The sequence below is a fragment of the Ambystoma mexicanum genome, chromosome 3q (assembly GCF_040938575.1).
Source record: "Ambystoma mexicanum isolate Mex_15411 chromosome 3q, UKY_AmexF1_1, whole genome shotgun sequence".
In the NCBI taxonomy this organism is placed as follows: domain Eukaryota; kingdom Metazoa; phylum Chordata; class Amphibia; order Caudata; family Ambystomatidae; genus Ambystoma; species Ambystoma mexicanum.
In genome coordinates, this window is record NC_090926.1 from 564,014,368 (window position 1) to 564,027,081 (window position 12,714).

General features: G+C 45.6%; 1 protein-coding gene across 1 annotated transcript in view; it reads left to right on the top strand.

The window, feature by feature from the left end:
* RANBP17 (RAN binding protein 17) overlaps positions 1 to 12,714 on the top strand; it is a 2,111,817-nt gene that overhangs the window by 1,796,211 nt on the left and 302,892 nt on the right. The gene's annotated exons all lie outside the window — the stretch shown is intronic.

A 12,714-nucleotide genomic window follows, 5' to 3' on the forward strand; every position in this document is an offset into this window, starting at 1 on the left:
TCGTGCCGAAAAAAGAGGGTGACCTTAGAACATGTATAGACTATCGCGCCCTAAATCAAATAACGATTAAGAATCGTTATCCTCTGCCCCTTATCCCTGAGCTTATCGACCAGGTGAAAGACGCTTGTGTGTACACCAAGTTAGATCTCCGAGGAGCTTATCACCTGGTGCGTATAAAAGAATGCGACGAATGGAAGACTGCATTCCGCACCAAATTTGGGCTCTTCAAATATCAGGTGATGCCCTTCGGTTTGTGCAATGCACCTGCCGCCTTTCAGTACTTTATGAATGATGTTCTCCGGGAACTTATCGATGTCTGTGTCATTGTTTATATTGACGACATCCTGGTGTACTCTTCTTCAGAATCCGATCACAGAAAACATGTTAGGGCAGTTCTTGAGAAATTGCGCCAGCACAGACTATTTGCAAAGTTCGAAAAATGTGTTTTTCATACCACAGAAGTTGAGTTTCTCGGATTCATCCTGACACCTCAAGGAGTCCGAATGGACTCGCGAAAGGTGGACGCCATCCTCAAATGGCCATCTCCTAGCTCGGTGAAAGGAGTTCAGAGCATGCTCGGCTTTGCCAATTTCTATCGAAGATTCATCCCGGAATTTTCCCGAACAGTCCAACCCATCACAGCTCTCCTAAAGAAAAACAAACGCTTCGAAGGGACTCTTGAGGCCGAACAAGCCTTTCAGGACCTGAAAACCAAATTCACCTCTGCACCTGTATTGAAGCACCCGCACCCAGATCTCCCTTACATTGTGGAAACCGACGCATCCAGTTCGGCCATGGGAGCTGTCCTGTCGCAAAGAGACCCAGAAACTAACCAACTACACCCTGTGGCCTTTTGGTCCAGGAAATTTTCTCCTCCTGAAATCAACTACGCAATTACCGACAAGGAGTTACTGGCTATTAAATCTGCTTTCAAGGCTTGGCGTCACTACCTTCTCGGGGCAAGACACACCATCACCGTAATTACGGACCACAGAAATTTACAATATTTAAAGACGGCCAAAGCTCAATCTTCACGACAACTCCGATGGGCTCTATTCTTTGCGGAATTTGATTTCGTAATTACCTATCGGCCTGGCTGCAAGAATGGTAAAGCGGAAGCCTTATCACGGATTGGCATGGAAGAACCCAATTCGAGTTTAGAACCTGTGCCAATCATACCTGAACAAAGAATCTTAGGACGAACTTCATTGCAAACTATTGAGGACATCCAAACGCAAGTAAAACAACTTCTAGACTCTTCAGCCTTACTGGAATGGAGTCAAAAGGGTCCTCATTACACCGTTAAGGATGATTTACCCTACTTCCAGGAGCGGTTGTTTCTGCCAAGTAAAGAATTGCAAGAACTTGGTATTGCCCATCATCATGAATCATTAATGGAAGGACACCCTGGTATCGCTAAAACGGAGGAAAAAATCAAACGCCACTTCTGGTGGCCTTCTTGGAGAAAAGACATAAAGTCTTTTGTATTGTCTTGCGGAATTTGCGCCCAAAACAAGGGTCAAAAGAAAAGGCCAGCCGGCCTACTTCAACCCTTGGATATTCCACCGGCACCATTGCACACCTTGTCAATGGACTTTATAACTGACCTGCCTCCTTGTGCTGCTTACAACACTATCTTTGTAATTCTGGATCTATTCTCCAAAATGGCCCACTTTATCCCTTTAAAAGGTTTGCCTTCAGCTTCCACCTTGGCCAAGGAATTTCTGGAGAATATAGTTTGCATACATGGTTTTCCTTCCATATTAGTCTCGGATCGTGGAAGTCAATTTATCTCCCATTTTTGGAAGAAGTGTTGTCAACTAGCACAAATAGATGTGCGGTTATCCACCAGCCACCACCCCCAGACCGACGGACAAACCGAGAGAACCAATCAGACTCTCAAGCAATATCTTCGGTGCATGTTACACCAATCCGAGTTAAATTGGAAAGACATCCTTTGGATCGCAGAATATGCATACAACAATTCAGTGCATTCTGGAACCGGACAAACACCTTTTTATACTTTGTATGGTCACCATCCTTGGACCTCTGACCTAGATCCACCTCTGACCCTGGAAATGCCTGCAGTAAATCATCTGCATTCCACAATAACCCGAGCCTTCAAAGAAGCTGCAACTCATTTACAGCAAGCCAAGAAAAAGTATAAAGAAAACGCTGATTTGCACCGAAGTAAAACTCCTCCTTTCCAAGTAGGAGACCAGGTATGGCTAGCAACGAAACATTTACCCCTCAAGGGCCCGCAAACCTTCAATTCCAGATTCATAGGACCTTATCCATCAAGGCTATAATCAATCCCGTGGCCTTTAAACTGGATTTACCGTCTAACATGCGTATTCATGCAGTTTTTCATGCATCACTTTTGAAGCCAGTTCTACCAGGGACCCGACTGTCCAAGCCTCCAGACCCAGTTCAAATTGAAGGGGAATTAGAATTCGAAGTTAAAGATATTTTAGACTCCAAGGTGTACTCTTCTATCTTGTTGACTGGAAGGGATATGGACCTCAGGAGAGATCGTGGGAGCCTAGTAACCATGTTCACGCACCTCGATTAATACAAAGGTTCCACCAGAGATTTCCGAACAAGCCAAAACCCCCAGATGGAACAACCTTGGGAGGGGCCTTGAGGGGGGGGTACTGTCATGATGCCTACCTCCAAGGAGCCAGGTCCGACCCGGCAACCCCAGAGGCAGGCATCATTCCCCCCAGGGAAGTGCCAGCGGGCCCAAGCTGGGGCCCTTTGGACACAGTCCTGGCGCCTTAGGCGCCAGGCTCATGTTGGACCCCTGTCCTGGCACCTTAGGCGCCAGGCTCATAAAGCTAGACATGTGTTCAAGTGTTTTAATGTGCACTTACCTGATGCAGACCATGCTGCTACATCCAGGCCCTCTTGAGGCCTGAATGGAACTACTTTACCTGTGGGACTACTTTCCACCTGGGTGTGGTCGGGGAAGGATACATACCTGATCGGTGGAAGGATACATACCTGCAACTTCTTCAAAAGATATTTAAACCACGCCCGATCAGCAACTCACGCTTCACGTTGTTCTGCTCCTCGCAGCTGGACGCTCACCATGTCAGCTCCTGCATCTGGACTTAAGCCACGCCTGTCAGCATCCTGGGTCACCTGCAAAACGAGATAAGAGAGAATTGGGGAGAAAGAAGATCTTACCTGCTAAAGCTGCATCACGGAGACATCACACCGACGATCCTGAAAGGGAAGACATCATTTTTAAAAGCATTTCGCTTCGATCCCTGCAACGCTGCATTTCACTCACCTTTCCTGGGCACCTCCATCTTCAGCAGCGATCATCCGGATCCGCAGCCACTTCCCAGAGCCTAGAGAGAAAAAGACAAGAACACAAGGTGAGAGAAGGAAGGGAATAGAAAAAGCTCAGTTTCCTTCTAAGACTTACCTGCTGGGTCATTCCCATTTCATTTCGGGTCCTGCCGCTTCCTGGCATTCCGGACCCCGGCCCCTATGGGGAAAAAAGACAGACATTGAATGAGCGAATGCAAAGACATTACCCGAACGCTCATTCAGAACTTACCTGTCATTTTTTGGAACTGCACGTTTCACTTCGGGTCGGCGCCATATCTCCGGCATTCCGAACCCCGGCCCCTAAGGGGAAAAAGACATAAGCGTTAGCGCTTGCTGCAATAAGACAATGAACATTATTATTAAGCTTGAACTTTTGAACTTGCTACAGAACTCTTACAGCGCCTTACCTGAATAGTGAAGCTTATTTGAACTCCCATCAAACCTCAATCCAGTGAAGTAACTGGGTTTCAACGCGCCCCTGCATCAGAAGCAGGATGGAGAACTCTTCCTTCCAGACCCTAAGGTGAGACTTCACGGGGAATCGTGGAAGGGTATCGTGGAGGGTTGGAAGGGAGTGGGAGGTTGAGCATTATTCCGTCAGTAGGTAATACTCCCTTTTCACGCACAGGGGAATATTCCTGCGAGCCAGAGAAGCCAGAGTAGAGGGGCCCTACCTGTCCATCCTCAGAGTCCTGCGCTTCACTATTGAAGAAGCATCAGCACTCGAAGCCAGACCTGCGCCTCCGTGGGAATCAGGTGAGCGTGACAAGAGGTTACAGTTATGACTGGCAATCCAGTCAAGAGTTCTCCCTTTGGTATGGGTGGACATATTCACTTTTTGCTTAAAACCTAGTTCTGTCAAGATGTTGGCTACGGAAGTGGCCTGGTGATCGTTGATATCATTGTACCCTAGGTTAAAATCTCCTAGCACTAGGGTTTGTGAGGAGTTTTTTAGCTTCTCAGCGAGAACAGTGGTAATATCTACCTTGAAGTAAACTAGGTGGAAGGTGATGAAGTGCTGTGAAATGGTGTCAACAAATCATCCTGACAAACTTTCATTGTGGAAGAAAGTGATTGTTAAAGAAGCAGTAGTAGAACTATTGATATATCTTGATGAAGTATTACAGAATCATCTTGATGAAATTCAATTGCTGAAGCAAGTGTTGCCTAAACTGCTGCAGGCGTGCTTAACAGTTTCAGAACAAATATGTTGTTGCAGAATAATCCTGACAAAGACAATTTATGTTACTTCTGATGAACTTAAAGACTTAAAGAAGTGTTCTTGGTATATGGGAAGAAGGGTGTTTCAGTTATTACTATTACAAGTGTAAGAACCCTTTTAAAACAATTCTGAAGTGTTAGAACATTTTTTGTCAAGTTGGAATCAGAAAGAACTGTGTTGGAACTTTCTTACAAAACATGATTTAATTATTCTTTTGGAACTGTCAGAATCCTGCTTGAATCTGGGGAAGGGGAATTCACCCATATTAGGAGTGACAGTTATCATATTGTGAACTTTGCTGTTATACTTTGTTGCCTTTGAACAGCTGTGCATTACCCTGTTGAGGTATTGTAAGTGTGAAGGACAGAAACCTTTTGTTAGTGTTTCCTTTAGTTTGTTTTAGGCAGGGAAATCCTCGTCAGATTAGGGATAGTGAAACGTTTATCCAACCTTTTGATTTAATAAACATTGCATCTTTTGTAAAACCTTCACAAAGTTGTAAGCCTCACATTTCTGACCCCTCACAGTAGAAACAGCCCTGAGAGCATTTACCCTGTCCAAACCTAGTGTGAGAACTTGCAGTTCAAAACTAAGGCTTATTTGAAAAGTTGGTTTATCAACTATAACAAATTTTAAAAAAAACTAAGGCACCCACTCCTTGACTGGGAAAGCCTAAAGCTCTCTGTGACTATAGAAAGACACCTTTCCCTTTGAAGGAAATCTCTTCTATTCATTTGACAATGGAAGTATGTGTTTAGACGTAGGTGCAGCTTCACACAATAAGTTCTTTCATAGAATTTGCTGGACCCATGGCGAACTCTACATCTCTGCGGATACAAAGTTGCGAATCCATGACATTCTGAACATGGAAAATAAATTGCAGCAAGAACATTTTTGGAAGCATTGTCCCCCAGCAAGAGATTCTAATGCCAGGAATAGACGGTTTTTATTTCACTACCTGCATATTGTAAAAATATAAACAATGTCTCTACTTGGTTAATCCAGGGAGTTTCCAATGCCTTAATCACACACTGGAAGCTCAACACAGGCAGCACCAGGCAGGTTCAGGGGAGGAAAACTAACATCCAAGATGAAATGCATGACATTTATAAGTTGGTCCAGCCCCTTGGGTGTGATCAGAGCCAGCCCTAGCACACAGCCAATTACAAGCCACAGGTGCAGACTGTAAGGAAGGTACGACGTTCTTTCATCGTGAGGCATTTCCAAGCCTGAAGTTTAAACGTGTTTGGCAGTTCATCAAAAATTTTGGGGTGGGGGTGGAAAAGGGCAGATAAGTGGTTGGGGGTTGGGTGTAGGTAAAAATAGGTGCAGGAGGGGGATTTGGGGGGGAACCCCCAAAAAAAATATTTCGATGAACTTTCAAACATGTTTAAATTTCAGGCTTTGAAATGCCTGGCGATGAAATGACATAGAACCGTAAGGAAGGCATGGTATCAACAGTAAGACAGACACAACTGATCACAGTTCAAGGGCGTTTATTGAACTTCAAAAAGGTTTTGGAAAATGCCTACCTAATCCGAAATCTGCAGTTGGGAGCAAGCTACGACCATCATAAAATAATAATGCAGTCCTAGTGGTGTCTTGTCAAAATAAAAGGGCCTATACTAATAAACCTATTGCCAAGCCTTACCTCTAAATACAAATAGTGTGGGTAATAGTTTTATGAAAAAGAAATAAGTGTTCACAAAATGATATGTCAGGATGTTCAGGTCTTTGGCCTCCCTTCCCCACGTTTTCAGCACAGGACAAGGCGGTACACTCCAGTTTAGCACAGTCTCTGGCTTCTCTAGCACAAAGATGCAGTTCATTCATTAGAATCAGGGCCTTCCGTGCCCAAGTCGCTTTGCCTTTCAAAGTCTCTTCTTTCAGAGGGCCTGATGCGACAAACTAACAATAAGTTATTTTCCTTTTAGGATTTCAAAACTACTCAATTTTCTTAGATGATTAACTATTCGCCTCATAGCCCCCTCAGCCGAGCTCGGATCCTCTTAACACATTAACACAATGTTCGCAGGAGATTCATGCATCCAATTACTTGGGTGATTCACAGTTCACACCGATCCTCCTCAGCTGGGCTCAGATCCTTTCAGCACACCGATTCCAGTTCACTTTTAAGACAAACTTGCTTTAACCAGAAACTCTTAGCTGATTTCCCTTCGCCAGGCTCGGACCAACTTCATCTATTTTGTCACCCACTTTCTTTAAGCTATAAATATTGAAGACTTTCAAATGTGCACATGGTTTTGCTTGAACCGTTGCAGGACCACTTCGATTTCACAATTCCTTTTCCAGTTTTTCTCGCCACCTTTCAGTTGGATACCTTACAGAAACTTTCGAATGAGCACATACGTGGTGCCGGACGACTCTGTCTTAGCTATCGTATCTTGCTTTCAAATTTCTATCACTCACCTGTTGTTACATTTTCTTGCGTCAATTACCAAATACGCTTCATACACTATTTCCTTCAGCTTTCACTTATACAATGTTGTGGCTTGCAATTTTGGATTCAACACAGATCGGTTTGGTATCAGTCTCCCCAACTCACTAGCAGGGCTGACTTCACTGGCGCTACTTTGTTGTAGGAGCTAAGGACAGTAACACAGCAGCAAGCGATTCTCCCCGCCTTGACTGTCGGTGTGGGGGAGCCCCAGGTACCTCCGACACATAATGCAGGATTCTTCAGCCTTGATTCCTGGTATTATGTTGCCTATTCTTGAAGGTTCATGAAAGTAACAGTCTTTTGTTGAAAAGATCAAGGGCACTTCCCTCCTTCAGTGTTGCCATCTTTCGTCTTGCATTAAACTGCCATCTTGGAACTGCTGCTTCCTCGTGTGCTTTGCCTTGCACAGAGTGTGCTCTCGTGCTCTGCCTTTTATCCATGTGTGGGAAGTGTAATGGAAGTCAGGTGTGTGAGAAATGGTCAGTAATTGCCTGACCCTGCTGACCATTCTATTGAGACATGTCAGGTATACAGCTTGGGTGTTAGTCCGTCTTGTGTCATAGTGAGCTGTCCATGAGAAAGTGTTTGTGTCGGGAAATGGGAGCAGGGGGGGTTGAGTACCTGGTAGGATGGGGTAAAGGTGTTACAGGGAAGGGGGGTACTGCGTCTCGCCATCCGGTGTCCTACTCCCAAAGACCCCTCACCCAGGTGATCCTCCCGCGCTGGTCCACCCCCAGGGACTGGATCCAAAAGCGATGGCCATGTCCCAGCCACCTGGATGACAGATCCCGGGCAATAGTGGGTGAGACACCTTCAAGATTCTCACAAGACCCTCACTTAAAGTCACACCCAGAGTGAATATGGTAAACTATATAAAAAAAGTCAGCCAAAGTTACCCAGAGTGGGTTGCAGGAGCAGTAGGCTTGTGTTTGGAGAAGACTGGAGACTGAATAGTGGCGGAAAAAGTAGAGGCTTGAGAGACCGAAAAGGGTTGAGAGGTGTGCAGTGGAGAGCAGGAGAAGGTGGTGTAGCTATGAGGGTGAAGTGGCAGTGGTAGCATCAGAGAGAAAGAGTGAATGGGAAGATGAGCTGAAAATAAAAAAAAAAAAGGACGAGGTGGAAAAATAGGAGGGAGAAAATGCAGGAGCTGGTGGTGAGAGATAAAGGTGTAAAAGAGGAAGTGGTAACATCAGGATAAGCGAGCTGAAGTCAAAAAGGGTCAAATCATGGTGCATGTTGGGGTGGAGGAGGTGACAACATCAGATGCTGGAAGTGGCACAGAGATGTAACCTCAGTGGGTTGGAGTGATACAGAAGAGGTGGAGGAAGGTGGTGGTGATGGTGATATGGAGGAGGTTGGTTGGCATCACTGGTAGACTGGGATGCCCCAGGAGAGAGAGAGCCCTGAGGAAAAGGAGAGGGGGCAAAGAAATAGCAACAGCGGGCAGAGACTAGAGCAAACCAGGTGGTAATATCCCCAGAGTTGGAATGAGAGTTAAGTACATCAATTAAAAGAGGTAAGGAGAGAGAACCATCTTTTAGGAAACCAGAGCAAAAATGTTCTGATGGGCAGAATCAGATGTTGGGAGGAGGAACAAGAATGTGTCAAGGAGACTATTGTGAGATCAGATAGGCAGGGAAGAACGAAACTGGAGGAAGCAGAGGCAAGGGTTCCTCTCTAGTTCTCTCTGCCCCCTCTAGCTCTCTCTGCTGACTAAGTCTATTGAAGACTTTACTCCAGAGTGAATCTAGGGGTATGGGACCCCAAAAAGCCAACTTCTACCTTAGGCACAGAGGAAGTATTTCATCACCTTAAAAGCTTCAAAGTGAAGAAGGGGTGATGCAACTCCTCGTGACCCATCCAAACTGGGTAGATTGAGCCAGTGTCCAGAAAGGTTTGGGAACCTGCAATTAGCAGAGAAGATATTTGTCAAGGGGAGGCTCTTTGAGGGTAAAAGCGACGCAATTCCATCTAGAGAAAAACCATCCACGCTTGTAACATATCCCTAATAAAAGGTAGTGAACAACATGCACCTTACAGTCTTACTGTAACGTATCCCTAATAAAAGGTAGTGAACAACATGCACCTTACAGTGTTACTGTAACGTATCCCTAATAAAAGGTAGTGAACAACATGCACCTTACAGTCTTACTGTAACATATCCCTAATAAAAGGTAGTGAACAACCTGCACCTTACTGTCTGCAACAGTTTCCACAGTATAGAACATGGGTAGCAGGAGGGATGGTCCTAAAGGTTCTGAGATTGCGGACCACCGTCCTCACCACAACCAGGTCAACCTGAGACCCACCGGGTGGTACCAGGCTCTGCCTGCAAAAGTATTTCACCAGGCAAATTCCTGCTCCTCGGTCATCGTTGGTAGCTTAGTCTTTAAATGGTCATCGTATCGCCAAGTCTGATGGTATGGAGGGAGAGGGAAGCATGGTGGAAGCACTGGCTCATTGGTGTCGATAATTCCCTCCTTAAATGTGATGGTACTGCTTTGGTTGTTGAGTTAATAGGTCATGGTGTTCCGCTTAGGAAGATTTGTTGAGATGACTAGGTGCTAAGAGTGGGTGGATGATGAGTAGATTACGATTTTGTGCGTCTGGATATATGTCTAGGTGAAATACGTATTAAAGTGCAATCCCCAGAATCCAAATACTCAAAAGTATAGTAAAATAACAGACAAGTCCTTGCTTTGCAATCACTAGTAAAGCAGATTATTATGTCAACTCATGTCGTCCTCACAAGTATAGTATTGCTTGCTCTACATGTGTAATTCTTTTGAGCCTTGTGTTGAGTGTTTGTGGATGTGTTTTTTTATTTTTATTATATATTATACAGTTCCCGAAGTCAACTTTGAATACATGACCATTAAAATTACTAATCCACGTCCTATAAAGGCGCATTAGGGCCTGACTGCACCACAAAACCAGTGGATATAGTCTCCCCAGCCATGGCACCGGCAAGGTATTTCCAATCATGGGACCATGATCTAGTTTAGACCCATGAATCATAGTACATTTTGCTGGAACTTGCTGGAGTGTATCCTTAAGCAAAAGACATTGCGCATCAAGTCTGGCCTTTAGATCATCACATTTTCTAATAACATCGGAGAAGGCATCGGTATTCAGAACACTTTGTGCATCTAGCATATCACATTTATCATTAAGGGAAATAAGTCAAGTTTCCAAAATACTAAACAAGTCAGCCGAGGAGCCAGTAGCACCACTGCCTATTGACGCACTATAGGTCTCTGGATTTCTCCTTGATTTCGTTCACCCAGACAATGCTTAATTGGTGTCTAATGGAAGAGGAGTGGAGTAAAGTTAATTTTGGAGGGAAGGTGAGTGATGTATATCATTCCGATCAACTGCAAAGAGCGGAGCGCTTCCGCCGATAGCAATGGTGCCAATAGAAACACGAGTACAACCAATACCACCCGTGGCTTCCTCTATAGTGGCGAATGCTATTCCCGCAGCCCTCACATTTTCCCGCGAAACTAATAAAGCACCCCGATCCACCTCTTCCCCCCTATTCTTCTCGAAAAAGCTATAATTGTTTCTGCAGGCGTTTCGGTTATTTGATAGTCAGACATAGGGGATAGCAGCTTGTTGACATTTTTCTCAATAGTTTTTTTACCCAGTCAGTGGAGGACATCAATTCAGAAGACAGATCCAAGTGAATAGATTTGGAAAGCTCAGATTTGTCCACCATTTTATGATATGATAGTGTATGTCATTTGTAACACGCCTGTACACAAGTGTTTCTAGGCATGACAAGACAAGTGGGGGGGGGGGCAGAGGGAGGACAAGACAAACATTCTTACTAGGCCTTGTGTAATTTAGATCATGCAAGTGCAATAGCGTAAAAGTGCAGGGGGAAGTGTCAGTGAGAGAGAAAGGGGAAGTGCAATCAGGGCAGCATTGCTCTGAGTCGGTGCAGCCAGGGCAGCGCGGCTCTGGGTAAGTGCAAGGAGGCAGAGGGCTGTAAAGGTTACAGTTAAGTGCACAGTAGGCCCGGAGTAAGTGTAGGAAAGACTGATCATGGAGGAGCCTGGTACCCACTGAGACTCTGGGGGTAGTCAAACAACCAGTCTGTACAGCAGACAGGTATGTCAGCAGGGGAGAGAGCGTGAGAGAGAGAGGGAGAAAGAGAGAAAGCAGAGGAGAAAAGGAAGGTCTTGAACAGTTTCCGGAACTTCAGGTGACCCGGCTCAAATTTGAGAGGGAGGCACCTGCAGAGGAGCGAGATCTACCCCCTACTCTCTGCCTGCAGAATCGTCTAATCCTCAGGGTGTTGGAGGTAGCTGAGCGAAGGGCTTGAGAAAGAATGTATTTTGAAAGAGAGGGTTGGATGTAGTGTGGGCCCCAGCCCCAGAAAGCCTTGTGGACGATGCAGAGGGTCTTGGACTTGATTGTTTCAGGCACCGGGAGCCAGTGGAGAGATTTCAGGGCTGGAGGTATATGGTCCTTCGGCTTGAGGTCAAGGATAAGCCTTGCAGTCCTGTGCTGGATTAGTTGAAGAGGGCGGAGAGTAGAGGAAGGCAGATTGAGAAAGAGCTGTTCCAGTAGTCCAGCCTAGAGAGAACCAGGGCTCTGGAGACAGTGATCTTCTGGGGAAAATAAGAAAGGGAAGAATACCTCTGAGGAGGTGCAGCTGGTAGTGGGCCTTCTTGGCAAGGTATGTGTCGTGAGGACAGAACGAGAGATTGGGATCAAAGATGACTACCACGTTTTTTGCCTCACAGGAAGGTGAAGGAAGAGGACCCAGGGAGGGCGAGCACAGTGACAGAGGGGAAAGCGAGACCAGGGGTCCCAATGAGAAGGATCTCTGTCATGCTGGCATTTAGGCAGAGATCGTTGGAGGCGTACCAATCCTGAATGCGAATAGACAGTCAGGAATAAGCGAGAGGAGAGGAGGCTGATGGGAGCGTGAAAGAGAGCTGAGTGTCATCCATATAACACTGATAGTTGGAGGAGAAGGTAGCGATCAGGTGGGCCAAAAAGACATTGAAAAGGTTAGTAATTTATGTCACCTGCTTTGATGTATCTACGCAATTGATAACTTTGATAGTTTTTTGGGGCCACATTCTAGGGTGTCTTAAAGGGTAAGGTTGTTTCATCTGTTCAGCAAGCTCTGGTGCTTTCCAAAGAACTTTGTCCTCAATTTCACCAATCGGAACCACAGGTTGAGTCTCCAGAAGCCGCACCCTTAGTCGAGCAAGGAGAAAAATCCACCATCCCTGCCATATCAGTCAAGCCGTTAGACAGCGTGACGGCGACGTGCTTTGTGCACTATGCGCACGTTGCTGTCACGCCGCTTGCATGCCGCTTCAGCGTGAGGCAAGAACAGTTATAGGGCAGCCGTAGGTTCAAAGGGCAAGCCTCCTCCGTAGCCCTGTGGGAATCGTAGTACACTTCTGTCTGTAATCCAACCCAGCAGACGCTGCGGGTGTATTTAATATCAAGGGACTTGGTGGGTTTTCTTTGTTCTTTTTAAATGTGACTGCACAGTGGTGACCTTCGCTTAGAAGGTATGCTAAGCATGTAGGAAGACCACATTGTGAAGAATGTACATATTGCTCAACATGTAGGAAGAGTGATATGTGCTAACCATTGGGGATTGGTGTGAAGGTTGTGAATACTGCAATGTACCGTGTGAAGAGTTCTATGTACTATGTGTGGGGAA